At 42.4% G+C, this 21,332-nt stretch overlaps 1 long non-coding RNA gene across 2 annotated transcripts; it reads left to right on the top strand.

Annotated features, from left to right (window-relative positions):
* The first annotated feature begins 53 nt into the window (after window positions 1-53).
* LOC114018680 lies at window positions 54-20,409 on the top strand. 2 transcript variants are annotated; one of them, XR_006292744.1, is made up of 3 exons: window positions 54-195; window positions 444-7,035; window positions 20,011-20,409. It is a non-coding gene; the product is annotated as an uncharacterized LOC114018680 (long non-coding RNA). The 2 variants fall into 2 exon arrangements; XR_005223808.2 differs by lacking the exon at window positions 20,011-20,409 and having other exon boundaries at window positions 444-7,328.
* Window positions 20,410-21,332: the final 923 nt, after the last annotated feature.

Here is a 21,332-nt window from a genome sequence, read left to right as displayed (position 1 = left end):
AGGGCGAGCCCACGGCCGCCGCCATCTTGGGCTCACAACGAGGCTGAGGGGGACCGACTGTCGCCACACAGGGCGAGCCCGCGGCCGCCGCCATCTTGGGCTCACAACGAGGCTGAGGGGCCCAGGTGCTGCCCTGTGCGGGAGCAGGTGGTTCTCCCTCCGTGCAAGGGGAAGGCTGGCCCTTGCTGGAGTCAGGTAACGCTGGATCCACTGGGCATGGCTCCCTGTGACAGCGGCTAGGCATGCATGGTGGTGTATAGGTATTAAATGTGGCAGGGGCCCTGGCCCAAGAGGCTTGCAATCTCATGCGGACACAAGGCGAAGATAAGCTGGCGAGCACTGGCACTGGGATGGGGTGGGAGGAGAATTAGTGGGGTAACAATACAAATAGGCAGGGGAAAGGGAAGTTCAGAAGAGGGATCGCTTTTCTTTTTGTATTACAGACACTTCTGGTTGTGTTCATTTGAGTTGTACAAGACTCCTGACCCCCACGTCTCCTGAAAGCATCAATCGAGCTCTCAGAATCGGATCTTTTAAAAAAAAATGGTGACATTTAAAAAGAATTAATACCTTTGAAATGCTTTTTATTATTTTGTTTCTGAAGTGTAAAGAGCACATGATTGAGCTTTTCTCCACCACCAGGAAGATTAGAAATGTACTTTAAAAAAAATGAAAGAAAACAGATTTTCCCATTATTTCTTTCAGAGCTAGGATCTCAAGCAAAACAGCAAATATCACAAGATCTAACAGCATTGCCATGGTGGTTGGGAGTTTGATTTTTTTTTTTTTTTTTTATAGTGTATAGGGGGAGTGCAGTAGTTCGGGCAGCTGCTAAGAGTTGCAGAAATGAGTTGCTTATGTAGAGGCTGGCTTTAAGAAACAAGTTGTTAGGAGGGATTTGATTTGAAGAAGAGGAATGACAGATAAATGGAGACATTTTGGAAAAGAGATGCTCTGGAAATTAGTAGTTCTGGGTTCTGTTCTTGTCTTTAATCTCATAGCTTTTTAACATTAACTAATCCTTCTTCACCACACCCTATACTTACTGTAATAGGTAAATATAATTTCCATTTTATAGATGGAGACTGAGGCACAGTGAGAATAAGACACAGATCCTCAAAGGTATTGAGAAGCCTAAATACCTTTGAGGATCTGGGCCTAAGTACATAACCTAGGTCACACACAAAACTACCAGCAGACAACCATACCCAGAAACAGAATCCAGGATTCTTAACTCCTCATCCTACCCCTAGATAACACTACCTTCCTAAATTACTTAAATGCCTTATTTAGGAACTGCTGAAGGCTCTGCATAGTCACTATCAAACATATGAGAGCTGATATGCAAGGTAGTGGCAGAACCTTAAGTTTACTTGTCAGGGCAGGGACTTCTATGGCCCTGATCCTAGAACCACATATGCACACATGTAACTTCCCACATGTGAGCAGTCCTGTTAGTTGTGTACAAATAATATACACATACATGCCTGGTGCTTTAAAAGGGGCCAGTTTACCAAAGTTGAAAATAATTAGGAACAAAATTGGGAAGGAAAAATAAACAGAAAAATATGAAAGGTAACTGGAGTGTTTGGAAACATTTCATTAGATGCCTAAAACCTCTCCGTTCCACAATCACCAAAGGCAGCTACTTTGATTTAGAAAAAAAAAAAAAAAAATTGTAGTCAAGAGGGAAGCAAACAGTAGCAATAAATTATATATATATAACACATTGAAAAAAGGAAGGTTGACAGCAATGAACATAAATTAGATGTTAAGAAACTAGATAGGACATGATTAGGAAAAGAGGTATGAAGAATATACAGCTAGGAAGATAAGGACAGTATGATTTTTTTTAAAAACATATTAGGATTCCTTTTTTCCTGATAAGGATATAGATACATTACTAAACAGAAATAGTAACTGTGCAGAAAAAACAAATGTTAAATAAGAAGTTTTGTATTTTGAAAGATGCTGGATAATGTATTTATTTTATAATGATTAAATACTTTCTAGTTCAACAGTAACTAAGGACAACTTTAAAAAGAATTTACTAAAGTTAAACATTTTAGAATCTGCAGCTCCAGATAACTTGCATCCATGAGCTGTGCTCTGTAGACCATTGATGTTGTTTTTAATAAATCTTAGAATACTGATGAAGTTCCAGAAGACTAAAAAAAAATCTACTGTCGTGCTACTATTTAAAAGAGGTAACCGTATGACCCAAGTAATTACAGACTGGCTAGCCTGACAGCAAGCCCAGGCAAAATAATGGAATACCTGATATGGGATTCAATCAATAAAGAATTAAATGATGATAATATAATTGAATGTCTATCAGCATAGCTTAATGGGAGATCTAGTCAAACAAGCTTTTTTTTTTTTAATAGATTTCAAATGTGGCTGATAAAGATAACCTCTTTTACTAACTGGTGTTAAGAATTTTCTGCCCAGTGCATATTATTGAGCAAGATCTCAGGTGCTTATCCTAAGTAGAAGGTAAGTACGAGCCCCCTCCCAATTTTACAGAAAGAATAACAGGTTGCACTGGGTTGCTTCTGGCAGAGCTGGAAGTAAAACCCAAGGTTTCTACTATGGCATATCCCCCATCTCAGTGATACAGCCTCTCAGAAAAAGTCTGGCAAATCAGGGTGCTCAGATGTGAGAGTAGTAGCATTTTACACTGACTTTGTACAGCGATAAAATAACTCCAAGGTGCAGACAGTGGAGAATCAAATCTGTAGTGTCTATATGTCTCCTCTATTCTCATCCTGTTCAGAGGAAAAGTCACAAATGGCAGTGATTTACCCTTTCAAATATTTTAGAAAGTAATTGTGATTGACTGGCATGTCAGCACCTCACAAACCTGGAGAGACTTACAATGGCCTTTTCTTACTCCTTCCAATTTAAAGTCTTAATTGTCTTGTTCAAGATTTTAGAAGCTCTTCGAATACATAAACACATTTAGTTTTCTTCAAGCTGGGGATATTTTCCCTTCCTAAATGGCTAGTTACTTAAGATAAATGTCTTCCAAAGAGCGCGCTCTCCCTCACCTAACCCATCTGCCCTCCACTTATTACACATTCAAACTATATGTCATCATTTTCTGTTTCCTGCATGATCATTGGTTTCTGTTGTAATGTTACAACGGCGGTTGTGAAATTGTTTTAAAAGTGGAATTTTCAGAGTGGCTGACAGTGATATCATGCTTGTGTTAGCAATAACCCTACAATTCACAGGTAATGTCTCCACCAGCACTCCCTTTTTATTGCAGTGCTTAGACAGAAGAGCAACAATCAGTCTTATTTATACAGATCAAAAAATATATATGTGGTACTTTAGAAGCAAATAAGAGACACGGGGTCAGCTCATCAGTTGGTGTCTTTACTGAAGTCAATGGAGCTGTACTGATTTACATCAACGAAGAGTCTCGCCCATGATCCTAGTTTTTAAAAAGTTACAGTCTGTCAGGTCTTAGGCAGTCCTCATGGTCAGAGCAGGAGTCAGGCCTACTAGACAGAGTCCAAATGCGAGAGCCCAAGGTCAAGGCACAGTCAGAGCTGGGGATTGGAGCTGAAGGTCAGAACTAAAGTTAGAGTCTGAATGCCAGAACCAAAGATCAAGACAGAGAGTCAGAACCAAGGCCAAGGATCAGAATCATTGTCAGAGTCCGAATGCCTGAGCCCAGGGTCAAGACAGAGCCAGACCTAGGAATTAGTGCTGATGGTCAAAGAACTGATTATCTGGAGTCAGGGAACGCAGGAGCAGTTGCAAGGCAGAAGCAAGACTGGGTGCAGGGCTTGGAGTGAGACAAGCACAGGGAGGCAGAGAATCCACAGTTATGTTCATTGAGCAGCCACTGATCTACTGAAGCTGCTTGGCTTAAGAGCAAGCCATCTGAATACCTTAGCCCAGTGGTCCCCAAATTGTGGGGCATGCCCCCTGGGGGGGCACAGAGGAACATTATGGGGGGCATGGCCACCTAGCCCCACCCTGCCTCCAGCTGTGCCGCAGCCGCCAGCCCAGCCACAGCTCAACACGCAGCCACGGCCCCAGCCCCACCCCAAGCCTTGGCCCCCAGTCGTGGCCCCATCCTTGGTCTCCAGCCCCAAACACAGCTCCAGGCCTGGCCCCAGACCCACCCCAAACCGTGGCCCTGGCCTCAGCCTCTGGTCCCCAGCCTGGATGCAACTCGGGCCCTGACTGCGGCCCTGCTCCCAGCCACAGCTCCTGACCATGGCTCCCAGAAGGGAAGAAGTGCAGATGGGGGGGGTCGGCTAGATGTAAAAAGTTTGGGAACCACTGCCTTAGCCAATCAGGTGGTTTTGCTGTGGCCAAGGTGCACTCATTGATTGACTGACTGGTCAGGCGCCACTACAGGCCCTTATTGCTGACACAGTCCAAGATCTTACAGTGTTCTGGGCACGCTGCATGCCAACTAAGTGAAGGCACTGAGCCCTCTGAAGGTCAGCACTTCATCTTTTTATGCCTTTACTTAGGACCCCGTACTGCAAGGGGCTGAATTCTGATATTACTGTGCTGTAATAATTAAAAACACGCTATACTCAAAAGACCAACACATTAGGCTAAAGTCTCTCTATAATAAAGTAACCGGTTTAGGGTTACCAGGCACCTGGTTTTTTACCAGAATACATGGTCAAAAAGGGCCCCTGGCGGCTCCACTCAGCACAGCTGACCGGGCCGCTAAAAGTCCAGTTAGCCGCAGTTGCCAGCTCCCGGAAGCAGCTGGCATGTCCTTCTGGCTCCTAGGCGGAGGGGAAGCCAGGAGGGCTCCGCGCACTTCCCCTACCCGCAGTGCAGGCACCACCCCGAGTGTCCACTCCAAATCTCCCATTGGCTGGGGACCACAGCCAATGGGACCTGCAGGGGCAGCGCCTGCGAGCAGTGCACAGAGCCCCCATGGTCGCACCTGCACCTAGGAGCCAGAAGGACATGTTGCCGCTTCCCAGGAGCTGCCTGAAATCAGTGCTGCCTGGAGCGCACACCCCGAACCTCCTCCAGTGCCCCAACCCCCTGCCCCAGCTCAGAACCCCCTCCTGCACCCAAACTCCCTCCAGGAGTCTGCACCCCTGCCCAGAGCCCCCTCCTGGACCCCAAACCTCTCATCACCAGCCCCACCCTTGAGCCCACACCCCCTCTCAACGCCCTGCCCCAGCCTGGAGCCCGTCCCACACTCCAAACCCCTCATGCCTGGCCCCACCCCAGAGCCTTCACCCCCCAGCCGGAGTCCTCATCCCCTCCTGCACCCCCAACCCCCTGCCCCAGCCCGCTGACAATGAGCAAGTGAGCGAGGGTTGGGGAAGAGTGAGCAACAGAGGGAGGGGGATGGAGTGAGCAGGGGGCAGGGTTAGGGTGTTCGGTTTTCTGCAATCAGAAAGTTGGCAACCCTAAATCTATTTCTTTCTACCAGATGGAAGACAAATGTCAAAGTTCATAATATAAGGACTGTATGATCTTCTAGGCAACTATGTCTCAGTATGATGTGCCCTTTATTTTTGTCCTTCCATGGAGTCTTTAAAACCTATCACTCTTTTCAATAAAACAGTATTTTTAAAACATTTGTGAAACCTTCAACATGTGTGCAGAACCATCCAACGGAACCGTGACATCTTATTGTTGTAACCTTGACTAACAGCAAATTTTCTATAGAGCCTTTCACTGTAGTATCTACGATCTTCCCAGGTAAATTGGATTGACATTGTGGGGGCTTCACAGTGTCGTCTTCTCCCTTCCGTAGTTATTAGAGGCTCTGCTTGGGGGTATAATTTGTTTGTCCCCGCTATTCTGTTTATGGTGGCATTAAATGGAAGGTCTTCCATTGTGTCTTGAGGATGATCAGACTTTGAATGAGCCTCATCTCCTTCACTAGCTCATTTCACACCTGAACTCTTTGAACCAGGTACATCTTATTTCAAATTCTGAGGCGTTGTATCCTGGGCTTTATCAGCTGTCTTTGTGGGTCACAGTGTAAATGGAATCGCTGAGGTAGTTAGGTTCCAACCCACTGATGGCGTTGAAAATCGGGACCAAGTCTTCGAATTGGTAGCAATAACAGACTGGAAGCCAAGCAGAAGTATCAGAGCATGGTAGTAATGTGCTTGCAGCAGCCTATCCCACCGAGCAAGTCCATTATGCTAGGCACTGTACAAACCCAGACAAAGACACGTTCCAGGCCCTGAAAAGCATAGCTGTGACGTTACAGAATGATGCATTCTGGGGCTTCAAATGATAGCAGAGCCAGTAGGAATTTGTTGGACTTCAAACAAATTTTAAAAGGTTTTGGTTTGCTTTGGTTTTGTGCTGCATACTCATCTTAGCCTGGTTAGTGTGGGGAAATTCAGCACATGCTTGTGTAGCATGTGGGGTTTCCCTTTTTTCCTGCAGATCACTTTTAAGGTGTCTGATTTGGTGTTTTAGTCTGTGTCACTTGAAATGTGAACTGATTATTGCATGGTCGTGCAGCCCCGAGAACCTGCAAGTATCTGAATAAATACAAGCTTTAGCCTTAAAATCAAAACTCACCGTTCAGTCTTGAAGGCTTGTCAATTTTAAAAACTACACTAACCCTTGTAAAGGATATTTTTGAAATGTGATTTGATATGAAATCATTAAAGCAGTAGGAACAGTACGGGCCAGGCAGCTATTCCAGTGTCATGCAATAATGCATGTCAATATTATGTAAAGTTAAATGTACTCAACTTTAAAATAGCGCCTGTTATTGAAAATAATTAGTGGGGGCAGATTGCAGCAGAGCAAAAGTGTGTTGTGGGAAGGGATGGAACTAGGAATCTGAGTAGGAGTGTTTGCCCTTTACTCCATTCAGGCTTTAGTACTGAATTGCAGTCCTCTCATTTTTCTGGCTGCCTAAATCTTATTTTCTGTTCCCTTTGGTTCCCATTGTTCATTTGGCCTCGTATAGTTCCATTGTCAGCTGACTTCTTTTGTTTTCTTAGGTTCAGCTCAGTTGATTGAGGCCTCCACTCCTGCTGGCTGCTGTCTTCCTAATCGGTTTTGAATGTATGTAGTGCATCCTGTCACTGCCTGATCAAATGGGCTGTTTCTGTCAAGACAAATTTTCTGCATCTCTCTGCCTCCCTCTCTTCTCTCATATTTTCTGTCTCCTCTCCCGTTTTCTTGCCGTTCTCCGTTAACCTCTTCCTGTCTCTTTCTCTCCTCTGTTATCTCTGTTTCATATCCTCTTTGTTTCTTTGTCCCTTTCTCTACTTATTTAATTTTGATTGAGCCCTCAGTACATTCGCAGGGTTGATAAGAAGTGTTTACACAGAAAAATTGAATAAATGAATACAACACAACCCCACTTTTTAAAGAATTTCTGTTGTACCCCATTGCCTTTCTGAGAAATTAAAAGCTACACAGATACTAAAAAATACATTACCTGTCAGCAAATGGAAACTCCAAGCACGGATGCTACACTAGAGCTTTCTCCATGACTCTGTATAGAACAGGCAGCTATACCTGAATGTGTAGAAAAGGCCAAAAGCCTAATTCAGGAAAGCCCTTACGCATGTGTTTTATGATGTGCTGATGCTTAAGTGCTGTCCTGAATCAGGATGTTTTCCTGAATTGAGGTGTCAGTTTAGAATTACCTGGCCTGATCCTGTTCCCAAAGCAAAATGAGCAGGGAGGCGATCAAGGAGAGAAAAAGAGGACATAATCAGATGGTGTAATTTACACCCTAAGGAGAAGGGGGTGTGATAGAACAGGAAAGAAACCAATTAAGTTGTACTAAGATAAAGCAGAGGGTTATTGGTGATGATGCAGAACAAGGAAAGATGCCAGCTTAGAGTTTTGCATTCCCATGTGTGTTTTCAAGGCTTGCAATTGGAAAAGGTGTGTTTTTGTAAACTGTGCAGATCTGATAGGGAGCCATTATGAGACAATAAACCTGGAATATCAGGATGCCATTTTTATGGAGTCACTTTTCAGAACACAACTACACTTAAAGCTAAAGTTAATTTATGCCATTCATCCACTGCTCAAAAAATGACAAATTATTTTCCTCATATTTAGCAGAAAAATTCATCTCTGGGCTGACAGCAAGAATGGCAAGTTTCAATGCCAAGAAAGAATTTCCCATAAAGTTACAAACAAATGAAAACAGGAGACTATAATGGAAAATTGTAGGTACACGGAGCTATAGCGTTTGTTACTGCAAAAGCTGTAATTACATGTCTAATATAGTGCAAAAGTTAATCTTCAGTATCTTTTCCATTTGCTGCTGAGACAAGCAGACAGGCATATAGAGAAGTGTAATGGATTCTGATGGATAAGGAACATATTCAGTTCACCCAGGTAGAGCTCCTTGTGGGATATCAGAATACATTTGTTCAAGAGTGTGGTGTTCACAGCCTTTTCCCTGACTCTTCTGTTTGCATATTTCCAAATAAAATGTACACCATAGCTACCTTTTTAAAAATTACCACAGAATAGTATTGGAAATGATTCAAGTCTTCTGTTCAAACATAAGTGATGCAAACAGAATTCACTACAAAATTGTAATTTATACATCTGCAGCGCTGATAGTCATGTTCAGCTGAGGCATGCTCAGCCAAAACACAGGATGGAGGTACAAAGGTGGCTATAAAACACATCTTCCCCCTGTCATGGGACATTGTGTATTAGACCAGTCTCCAGTGCAAGATAAAGCAGTCTTAAGGTTCCCTAACAGGCCATTACCTCAGCATAACTTGCCAGGGAAAATGGAAGACCTGACTATACCCCCTATGCTACAGGGTGGAACTGGAATCGTAGCCATTACATTAGCAGTACACCACCAGAGGATTCCCCTACATCTGACCACAAAGGCAGCTTCGCAGCATTGGAGCATCACAAAGCTATCTTAGCAAAGGAGAGACACTGGCCTACCCACCTGTGGGATATAAACATTGTTTATCACCTCACAAAAGTCATTAAGCAAATCAGGAGTTTTGTGAAAGCCAAGACACCAAATATAGAGTTTTCAGTCATCCTAGATCCCTATTTATCATAGTAATTTACTATTATCACTGCCATGCTCTTTTTTCCCCCCCCCTTTCCCAAGCTGAAAATATATTCAGGGTTCAATCTGACTGCATTTCAGATCAATCAAGAACAGGAAGCATCGATTTTCTTAAATACCAGGGGGGGAAAAAAGTGAATTTGTGCAAGGGCACACATACCTTGAGATATATGAGCCAATCGGCTTGAAATGTTGTTTTGCCCTGACCTGACAAGGCTGACTGTCTCAGGCAACACATAATCTCTTTTAATATACTACCAGGAATGTGATGGCTGTTTGAGAATGCTTCCAAAATGCAGTTTATCTTGAGAGTTGACACCTTAATAGAAACTATACCATCTCTTTGGGAACTCTGTTAGAAGCAAAAATTAATAAGGGTTATTGTTGATTCTGGGGAGAGACGGATGGTGAGAGAGACTGAATCAACTTGTCATAGGTTTTGAGCAGGACTTAAAAAAATTATGTGCCCAGCATATGAAGGCTGTCTCTAAACAGCCCTGTATGACAAAGCCACTGGAATTGCCTGTTTAACCTGGGAAACTCACAGGGCTGTGTCCTTTGCATCAACAGCTTTTGTAACAGGGTCATTCTCTCATTCGTCAGCATGATTTAAAGTTGTGCACTTAAGACTCAAGTAAGCTTCTTTGCAAACACTGTCAAGTATGGGATCATAATGAGAAGAGATTACATGGAAGCTAATTATGTTATGTTGCATTTGAAATAATTCCATGTAAAAATTAAAAGAATACTGGATTGAAAAAAGAATACACACAGTAGTTAATCATGAAATGATATGAGAATATATAAAAACAGTGCAGTATGCAGGGAAAGGCCACATATTGAGTATAGGACAGAGTTTTCTTTAAAGTGCCAATCCCTGAGGACTGTGATGGCTTGTGGGACTGAGAATAGATGAATTTGAATCTGGCCCAGGTTCGTTTCCACCTGTCTGTGGACTATACGAAATGAGCTGGTGGTCACTAAACAAGTGCCTGCATCATAGAACGTAAGCAGAGGTCTCTGAGCAATGTTGTGGATTGAATGGGCATCAAAACTAGACCGGTGCTTCCAGCTTTATGCTGGTGGGGCAGTTGGTGGAGGCTTGCACTGCCACTGCTGTGCTGTGCTTGCTTGATGGCGGACTACCATCCCTAGTTGATCAATAACTTTACAAGCATAGCATTTACTTTTAGAAAAATTGGAGTCAAGGGCTATCGGGGAATCTAAACAATTAGAGATTATTTCATTTTCATTGTAATTCATTTTCATTTTCACTGTAATTTCATTTGACCCAATGAGTCAAATTTAGCCTCACTGTAAGTAGGCATGACTGCAGTGGAATTGAACCTTCTTAAAGCAAGACTGAATTTGAGCCAGTGATACTAACCTACAGTTCTGCCAATCTCCCTGCCTGAAATTACAAATTAGGAAGCAGGCCAAGGATTGCATGTTCAGATTTAGAACAGGACTGGGTTTAGGCTATAGATCAGAGTTTGGGACGGAGGCTAACCAGCCAGGTCTGACAGCATCAGAAGTTTTTGATCTGTTATTGTGAGATTTCCCACCACCTTGAGTCACAAAAACCAGATCCAGAAAATAAGTCCCTTCTGGTTTTGGATTCAACCCACGAGCCAAAGAGGTGGTTTTCAAGTCCAATCAGTTCCTATAAAGTTCACTGAGGAGTAGTTAGTTGGATTTCAGATTCCAGTTCAGGGTTTTATCTCATTTTAGAGTCTGGTTCAAGCTGCAAAAGGGTCAGATCTGGATTTTACAACCACCCACGTGTCTGCAGCAGCTTGGATCTAACATTTCACTTGGGCTCATTATAAAGGTACAGACCATTTACAGAGACCATTTTTAACCCTCTCAAAAAGTGGGGGAATGTTTTGATCTGGGGTTGTGATCTGGACCTGTCTGATCAGAGGAACATTCTTTATAGTAGGTGCTCTATAATAAAGAACAAAATTGTCAGACACATAGATTAACATAATTTCTTGGGGAAGAGTCAACATAGTTTTTGTAAAGGGAAATAATGCCTCACCAATCTAGAATTCTATGAGGGGGCCAATAAGCATGTGGCCAAGGGGGATCCAGTGGATATAGTGTACTTAGATTTTCAGAACACCTTTGACAAGGTCCCTCACCAAAGGCTCTTAAGCGAAGTAAGCAGTCATGGGGTAAGACGGAAGGTCCTCTCATGGATTGGTAACTGGTTAAAAGATAGGAAACAAACAGTAGGAATAAATGGTCAGTTTTCAGAATGGAGAGAGGTAAATAGTGGTGTCCCCCAAGGGTCTGTACTGGGACCAGTCCCATTCAACATATTCATAAATTATCTGGAAAAAGGGGTAAACAGTGAGGTGGTAAAATTTGCAGATGATACAAAACTACTCAAGATAGTTAAGTCCCAGGCAGACTTAAGAGCTACAAAAGGATCTCACAAAAGTGGGTGACTGGGCAACAAAATGGCAGATGAAATTCCATGTTGATAAATGCAGAGTAATGCACATTGGAAAACATATGTATAGCTGGGATTATAAAGTGGAGTCTAAATTAGCTGTTAACACTCAAGAAAGATCTTGGGGTCATTGTGGATAGTTCTCTGAAAACATCCACTCAATATGCAGCAGCAGTCAAAAAAGGTAACAGAATGTTGGGAATCATTAAGAAAGGAATAGATAAGACAGAAAATATCATATTGCCGCTATATAAATCCATGGTATGCCCACATCTTAAGTACTACATACAGATGTCATCACCCCATCTCAAAAAAGATATATTGGAATCGGAAAAGGCTCAAAAAAGGGCAACAAAAATTATGAGGGGTACGGAACAGCTTCTGTATGAGGAGAGATTAATAAGACTGGGACTTTTCAGCTTGGAAAAGAGACAACTAAGGGGGGATATGATAGCAGTCTATAAAATCATGACTGATGTGGAGAAAGTAAATAAGGAAGTGTTATTTACTCCGTCTAACAACACGAACTAGGTGTCACCATGAAATTAATAGGCAGCAGGTTTAAAACAAACAAAAAGAAGTATTTCTTCACAACGCAGAGTCAACCTGTGGAACTCTTTGCCACAGGATGTTGTGAAGGCCAAGACAAACAGGGTTCAAAAAAGAACTAGATAAATTCATGGAGGATAGGTCCATCAATGGACCTATTAACCAGGTTGGGCAGGGATGATATTCCTAGCCTGTTTGCCAGACGCTGGCAATGGGTGACAGGGGATGGATCACTTGATGATTACCTGTTCTGTTCATTCCCTCTGGGGCACCTGGCACTGGCCACTGTCAGAAGATGGCTAGATGGACCTTGGGTCTGACCCAATATGGCTGTTTTTATGTTGTTCTTACGCCTTTTAACCAAAGAAACAAATACCTTTAAAACAAAATCTGTACCAGTTGCCGGCCAGATGGTAGTGAATTGTTAGATTCTATCAGCAAAACAGAGGAAGGAAATGTTTTAAAGCAAGATTATGTTATTTTCCCTTGTTCTTATTATGAAACCTTTCTGAAATGAACTTTTAAAAACTTGGAACCTCTTCCTGGGGCATGAATGGAACCAGACAAACTGGAGGCTTACAAGGAAGCAATTAAAAACAAGGGAAACGTATAGCAGCAAGCAACTGAAACAAAGTACCCATGGTTGAGTTTCTAGTTTGGGAGGACATATAGTGAAATACATTGAAGAATAAAAGGAAAAATAATTATTCCATTAAAATATATGGTGTTTGTTTCCCCTTTAATTGCCACAGATTGGATGGTAGCTGGGTTTCTCATTCTCAGAGGGAAATAAGACTGAAAGCTGGGAAAGGAGATAAGATAAGCAATTGTGTATCCACCTAACTGGGGTTATGAAGTTTAACTAGTATTTGTAAAGTACTTTGAGATCCTTGAATGAAAGGTACTGAATAAAGGCAGCATATTATCATCAAAGAATTATAGAAAATTAGGGTTGGAAGAAACTTCAGGAGGTCATAGAGTCCAACCCCCTGCTCAAAGTAGGGCCAACTCCAACTAAATCAACCCAGCCAGGGCTTTGTCAAGCCAGGCCTTAATCTCTAAGGATGGAGATTCTACCACCACCCTCCTAGTGAAATAGTTTTTCCTAATATGCAACCCAAACCTCCCCCACTGCAAATTGAGACCATTGCTCCTTGTTCTGTCATCTGCCACCACTGAGAACAGCCAAGCTCCACCCTCTTTGGAACCCTCCTCAGGTAGTTGAAGGCTGCTATCAAATCCCCCCTCATTCTTCTCTTGTGCAGACTAAATAAGCCCAGTTCCCGCAGCCTCTGCTCATAAGTCATGTGCCCCAGCCCCCTAATCATTTTCATTGCCCTCTGCTGGACTCTCTCCAATTTGTCCACATCCTTTCTGTAGTGGGGGGCCCCAAAACTGGACACAATACTCCAGATGTGGCCTCACCAGTGCCGAATAGGAGGGAATAATCACTTCTCCCAATCTGCTGGCAATGCTCCTACTAATGCAACCCAATATGCCGTTAGCCTTCTTGGCAACAAGGGCACACTGCTGACTCATATCCAGCTTCTCGTCCACTGTAATCCCCACATCCTTTTCTGCAGAACTGCTGCTTATCCAGTCGGACCCTAGTCTGTAGCAGTGCATGGATTCTTCCATCCTAAATGACTCTGCACTTGTCCTTGCTGAACCTCAGATTTCTTTTGGCCCAATCCTCCAATTTTTCTAGGTCACTCTGGTCCCATCCCTACCTCCCCGCAGCTTAATGTCATCCACGAACTTGCTGAGGGTGCAATCCATCCCATCATCCAGATCATTAATGAAGATGTTGAACAAAACTGGCCCCAGGACCAATCCCCCGGGGCACTCTGCTTGATACTGGCTGCCATCTAGACATCAAGCCATTGACCACTACCCATTGAGCCCGACGATCTAGCCAGCTTTCTGTCCACCTTATAGTCCATTCATCCAATCCAGACTTCTTTAACTTGCTGGTGAGAATACTGTGGGAGACCATATCAAAAGCTTTGCTAAAGTCAAGTAATATCACATCCACCACTTTCCTCATATCCACAGAGCCAGTTATCTCATCATAGAAGGCAATCAGGTTATGCAGGCATGACTTGCCCTTGGTGAATCTATGTTGCCTGTTCCGATCACCTTCTTCTCCAAGTGCTTCAAAATGGATTCCTTGAGGACCTGCTCCATGATTTTTCCAGGGGCTGAGGTGAGGCTGACTGGTCTGTAGTTCCATCATTAAAGAAAAAGAATGGAATGGAACATCATGAGGAAAGTCATCTGATACATAAATAGTCCAAAAATATTGATTTAAATTCCCTCCAATCCAACGAAATACTTAAATACTATTTTTGTATTCCTCTTATACAAGCCAAATTGAGTACAGAGGACCAGATCCTGGTCTGCACCCATTCATACCAGCTGAGGATTTGACCATAGTTCAAATTTAACGTATAACCAGATAAGGCAAATCACAAATGTGAGATATAAGACTGAAAAGATACAAACGAGGCACAGTGCTGCTGCCCTGCTCCTTCTGCTGTTTTGAAGTAGGGTGAAAATTGCATTTGGGAGAAAGCAGAGAACAGCAGGAGTGTTAGCTCATTATGTTGGCCCCCACTTAAAATTAATCCACTATCCCTTCATAGCACAAAGGGCTTAGAAATATACTCTGCCAGGACTAATATTTCCATTGTGCCAGATAATTAAATTACACAGCATTTGTCGCTTAAAATACATCATGGGTTTTCATACAACAGTGAAAATCTGTCTCACACCAGCTGTATCAGCCTTTCCTTGATGATTTTACTCTTGGACATCTGGGTTCCACTGTAATTTCACACATGCAAAGTCATGACCTTGCCAGCTATATCCCATCAACCACCACACCAATCATTCCTAAGGGGATATCACACAGGAGCAAGGACCGTCTGTTTATGCCTTCCTGTGCAGAAAAGGAGCTCAGTTCTCTCTGTGACACTGTCTCTCCACACCTTGTGGAGGGGCAGGGCAGATCAATACATACTCTTACCCCTCCAACTCCATGGAGATTCCCTGTTTTTTTCCTATAGCATCCCCTCCACAGTAAGAGGACCTTGGATAAGCAGCCCTGGTACTGCAGCCCCAATGAAGCCAAGCTGGTAGTAATAAGTGTGGGGAGGCCACCAGGGACACAGAGCTGCAACAGAGGCACAGGACTTACACACAGATGATCCCAGGTTTACAGTGCATCTGAAGGATTTCTGGGCAAGCTCCATGCAGGTGGGGATCACAAGGATACCCTAATTGAACATACTCCGATTACTTACCCAGATGTTGCTGGGTGAGATTCTTTTGGACTGTGAGGACATGAGGTCAGACTAGATCATAATGGCTTTCAAAATCTAGAATCTTAATTGCTGTGATGGAATAAATGGAGAGAAGTGGTCTTTCAAGTAATTGGCTTTGGAAAGTATAATGAATGCCTTGAATTGCAGCGAGACCCAAACACGTAGCCTGTACAAATATCAAACGGGCGATTGCATTAGGTGGGAAAGTCTTTCCCCCACTTCCCAGTGGCCCAGCCTTATGCTGTTTCTTTGCTAAATATCCTAAAAACAGGATCTGCCTTTGCAGAACTAGATTAGGTTGATTTGTTCTTTTCAGGCTTATGGGCATTTTATCTATCTTTGACTTTTGTGAAACATGCACTGTGACTGGCTGTTCTCATAGAAAAGAAAATGTTTACCTTTAATGGAAATGTGCTCGATGGATGACACATTCCATTAACAAGCGTATAATTCAGTCTTTTGATTGCAGACAAAAATTCACAATTTGTAGGTGCTAATGTCCTCAGGTGGTGATAATACTTTGTATGTATGTAAAGTTTGGTACATTCACATATGCTTCAAAGTATTCATAGTGCAATCTGTTTTTGCCTGGGATGATGATGCTGCATGTGTATATAACTCAGTGTCTTAAATGCTAATGAAGGCATTCAGATACTACTGTACAAATATCTTGTAAGCAGATGGCTCTGCCACTCTATTCCTCATATCACACCACTGGATATTGGCCACACTTACCACCTTCTCAGGGTTTCTCTTTAAACAACAAACAAATATCATCCTTCCTCTTAAACTAGTCTGTTCTGAGGGTTTCTCTTTGCAGGTCAGGGACTGCTTTATTTTATCTTTATGGTCAGGGACTATTTGTCTAAGAACTATGATAGAAACACAACATGGGCCACCAACAGAGGTTGAGAACAATGTGGCTTGCATGTTGTCCTTAGGAAAACAACTCTCTGCCCACATAGGTAAATTGGGCTAACACTTTGGTACCAACGACAGAATCTAAAAATGATTTAAAGGGGAGAAGCAGATTTGCATGTTAGGAGAAGAGGGTTATTCTTTGGCAAAAGCAGCTTTCTTTCTGCTAAGGACAGGAGACTCCCTTCTTATCCATAATCAGAGAATGTTCCTAAAAACAGAAAACTGTTGCTGAGCCACACTGAGCCATCTGGATCCAATGACACACATTAACAATGCCAAGTTCTTCTCTTAGTTACATGGATGCAGCTCCTATTGCATAAATCAATGGAAATTGAAACCATGTAATTGAGAGCAGAATATGGCCCACAAGCTTTATTTCTTCACACAACAGAAACGTTCACACTGGTGTAATCAATGATTGTCAATGTAGCCATAAAGAAAAAAGGGATTCTGGGCACAGATTCTGGTCCCTGCTCTAGCAGTGCAAAGCAGACAGAAAGCCAGCTCAATCAGTTATCTCAGAATTCCCTCCATGTAGGAGGAATCCTGAGGTGACATGGAGCTGGTGTAAGGGATGGAAAAATAGGAGTGAGGCCAGAATGTCTCTGCTCTGGCTATTCCTGGTTGTCAGAATGGCTGCTTGGGGCTATGGGCAGCTAGACACAACTTAAAACAGCCTTTGAGCTGCTCTAACTTACACTGTGGACAGAACTAGTGCTTAAATAAGCATTTAGATGCCTAACTTTAGGCCTCAAGGTCTGATGGTTTTGGCCAATATTCTTTAACAGGCTGCTGTTTCCTTTGTGGTTGTTATGTAGGCTGTGTTACATAACCTTCCCTGCATTTTTCTTTTTTTAAATGGGTTTAGAAAGAAAAAAAGTAAGCTAGGTAACAATAGAGCCTTGGCTAAAGGCCAGGCAATTACATTGTGTCTCCCTAGATGTGCAAACCTATCTAAGGGTGCGTCTACACTGGAGCTGGCAGATGTAATTCCCAGCTCAAGACGACATACCCATGCTAGCTCTGATCAAGCTAATGCACTAAAAATAGAAGTGTGGCCACATTCACACTAACAAATGGAGTGGTTAGCCAATCCAAGTATGTACCTGGAGTTTCAGATGGGCTCACACTTGGGGCGGCTAGCCCCACCTGCTGCTCACATGGCTGTAGCTACACTTCTATTTTCAGTACATTTGCGCTAGCTTGATCAGATTTAGTGTCGTTATGTCTACTTGAGCTGGAAATTACACTGTTTAGCTCTAGTGTAAATATATGCTAAGTATTTACATGGTTCTGTGCAGTTTGCTGAGTACATTGGGAACTTTTAATGAAAGATAATGTCTGAATATAATTTATCATTGTGATTCTTTGCTGTAGGAAGGGTAAGTAAGCTATGCTGAGTTTACTAGTGAGTGCATCATATCTATTATGGACAGATCCTGGATTTCTCATGAATCCCAAACTGGCTTCATTAGAAGTATTAGTGTTCAAGGAATGCAAGATCAGGTCCATAAAGTCAGCAAGTGAAATCCTAACCCCAGTGAAGTCAATGAGATTTTTGCCATTGACTTCAATAAGAGCCAGGATTTCACCCAGAAGGCCTTCAAAAGTCAGACACCTTTATATTCTTAGCAATTAGGATTAAACCCTGTTGCCACAGTGAGATACTGAACTTGTTGTCATAAATATAAAGGGAAAGGTAACCACCTTTCTGTATACAGTGCTATAAAATCGCTCCTGGCCAGAGGCAAAACCCTTTCACCTGTAAAGGGTTAAGAAGCTAAGGTAACCTCACTGGCATCTGACCCAAAACGACCAATGAGGGGACAAGATACTTTCAAATCTGGAGGGGGATGGGGGAAACAAAGGGTTTTGTCTGTCTGCGTGACGCTTTTGCCAGAAACAGATCAGGAATACAAGCCTTACAACTCCTGTAAAGTTAGTAAGTAATCTAGCTAGAAAATGTGTTAGATTTTCTTTTGTTTAATGGCTTGTAAAATAAGCTGTGCTGGAGGGAATGTATATTCCATTTTGTGTGTCTTTTTGTAACTTAAGGTTTTGCCTAGAGGGATTCTCTATGTTTTGAATCTGATTACCCTGTAAAGTATTTACCCATCCTGATTTTACAGAGGTGATTCTTTTACCTTTTCTTTAAATAAAATTCATAGATACTAAGGTCAGAAGGGACCATTATGATCATCTAGTCTGACCTCCTGCACAACGCAGGCCATAGAATCTCACCCATCCACTCCTGCAAAAAACCTCTCACCTATGTCTGAGCTATTGAAGTCCTCAAATCGTGATTTAAACACTTAAAGGAGCAGAGAATCCTCCAGCAAGTGACCCGTGCCCCATGCTACAGAGGAAGGTGAAAAACCTCTAGGGCCTCTTCCAGTCGCCCTGGAGGAAAATTCCTTCCCGACCCCAAATATGGCGATCAGCTAAACCCTGAGCATACGGGCAAGATTCACCAGCCAGATACTACAGAAAATTCTTTCCTGGGTAACTCAGATCCCACCCCATCTAACATCCCATCACAGGCCATTAGGCCTATTTACCATGAATATTTAAAGATCAATTAATTACCAAAAATCATGTTATCCCATCATACCATCTCCTCCATAAACTTATCAAGTTTAATCTTAAAGCCAGATAGACCTTTTTCCCCCACGGTTTCCCTTGGAAGGCTATTCCAAAACTTCACTCCTCTGATGGTTAGAAACCTTTGTCTAATTTCAAGTCTAAACTTCCCAGTGACTAGTTTATATCCATTTGTTCTTGTGTCTACATTGGTACTGAGCTTAAATAATTCCTCTTCCTCTCCCTCTCCGGTATTTATCCCTTGGATATATTTATAGAGAGCAATCATATCTCCCCTCAACCTTCTTTTAGTTAAGCTAAACAAGCCAAGCTCCTTGAGTCTCCTTTCATAAGACAGGTTTTCCATTCCTCGGATCATCCTAGTAGCTCTTCTCTGTACCTGTTCCAGTTTGAATTCATCCTTCTTAAACATGGGAGACCAGAACTGCACACAGTATTCCAAATGAGGTCTCACCAGTGCCTTGTATAACGCTACTAACATCTCCTTATCTCTATTGGAAATACCTCTCCTGATGCATCCCAAGACCGCATTAGCTTTTTTCACGGCCATATCACATTGGCGGCTTATAGTCATCTTATGATCAACCAGTACTCCAAGGTCCTTCTCCTCTGTTCCTTCTAATTGATGTTTCCCCAGCTTATAACTAAAATTCTTGTTATTAATCCCTAAATACATAACCTTACACTTCTCACTATATAAGAACCTAATTGCTTTTTCATTGTTCTTAAGATCCAAGGGTTTGGGTCTGTGTTCACCTGTACCACTTGGTGAGGATATTATCATCAAGCCTTCCCCAGAAAAGGGGGTGTAGGGCTTGGGGGGGGGGATATTTTGGTGGAAGATGTCTCCAAGTCGGCTCTTTCCCTGTTCTTTGTTTAAAACACTTGGTGGTGGCAGCATACTGTTCAAGGACAAGGCAAAGTTTGTACCTTGGGGAAGTTTTTAACGTAAGCTGGTAAGAATAAGCTTAGGGGGTCTTTCATGCTGGTCCCCACATCTGTACCCTAGAGTTCAGAGTGGGGAAGGAACCTTGACACTTGTGTTTTCTTGAAAACCAGCAAGTCCCTGAAAAACTTCCCAGTCACATTTAATTTTTTGAAAATATTTGTTATCTCAGCTTTCCAAATATATGTAGCCATCTTCCTGAAGGATCGTGCTGAAAACAGTAATATCATCTGTGATGCTCACATTTCCAGAATGTAATAAGAGCAGAATTATTCATCCCACTATTCATTAAACCACAACAAAAAAAAATGTACAATTTGCATAAAATATTAGCCAGTAATGCCTTGGTTTTTCCTCTCCCCTATCTGGGTGTATAAAATATTGATGAAGGGGAAATGCAAGTAGCCATGGTAATCCAGATTTTCAAACAAACTGTATGTGATGTGCTAGACAATGTTATTTTAAAGAGACGATGCCCAGCCCTTCTCTTCTACATGCTTTACAGGTCACACGGGATGAATAATTTATCAAAAAATAAGTACATTAATGTCAGTGGGATTGAGCAGGTTGTAAATCAGGGCAGAATTTTGCCCCATTTACTCCAGTGAGATTGAAGAGGTGTAAATCAATGAGCACACACATTTCCTTGCTATGTTGGAAGCCCAAACACAAGTACACTGCACAAGTTGAATGCAAAAGTAAAAATGAATATGAACAAAGAAAAACTCAGCCTAATCTCTACTGCCTACGGTGAGCAGAGTCCTAAAAATTCACTAATATAACTTGTGAAAAGTCCAGTAATATGTTAAAATTCTTCCAGTATTAATAATCTCAGCCCTTAATACAAATAGTGTTACATTATTCTACTGTAATGATCCAAACCATTACAGCTTATAATAGTGATTCTGCAGTGAGTGGGGCTAGAACACAGGTTTTTTTGGTGGGGGGGGTTATTAAAGAGGATGCAACACCAAGGATATTTTAAAATAAAATCCTATATCATAACAATGTCCCTTCTACTTTGTGTGTTAAAATTCTCCAAATACAGATTAGCTTTCTTTGCTCTGTCTGTTAATGCTTCCTCTGCCTGAAATCAGGAACTGCAGACACTTTGATGCATGGATTGAAAGGATGTTTCTCCACAATATCACACAGCTGTGTTGGATCAAGCCATCAGCCCTTCCTTGTACTGGTGCCAACACACTGTGCACTTAAAATGTAAAACCTAACAAAAGAAAAATAACGCAGTAATTCCACTCAATGAGCCAATTGCACAAAACATTGGGGCCCATGGAACAATGTAAGCATAGATACTGTAGCCATTCTCTGCCCTCCCCCATAGCATCCTTCCACAACCGTCTGGAGCCAACACACAGGACCTTACAGAAATGTACGAATGGGGCCTGAACCAGAGTCCATTGAAATCAGTGTAAAGACTCCAATTATTTCACTGTGTTTGGCTCAAGCCTATGATTTATAAGCACATATACTGGG

The sequence above is a fragment of the Chelonia mydas genome, chromosome 1 (genome assembly GCF_015237465.2).
Source record: "Chelonia mydas isolate rCheMyd1 chromosome 1, rCheMyd1.pri.v2, whole genome shotgun sequence".
Lineage (NCBI taxonomy): Eukaryota > Metazoa > Chordata > Testudines > Cheloniidae > Chelonia > Chelonia mydas.
Note: the sequence above shows the minus strand (reverse complement) of the source record. Positions and strands in the feature narration are given on the sequence as shown.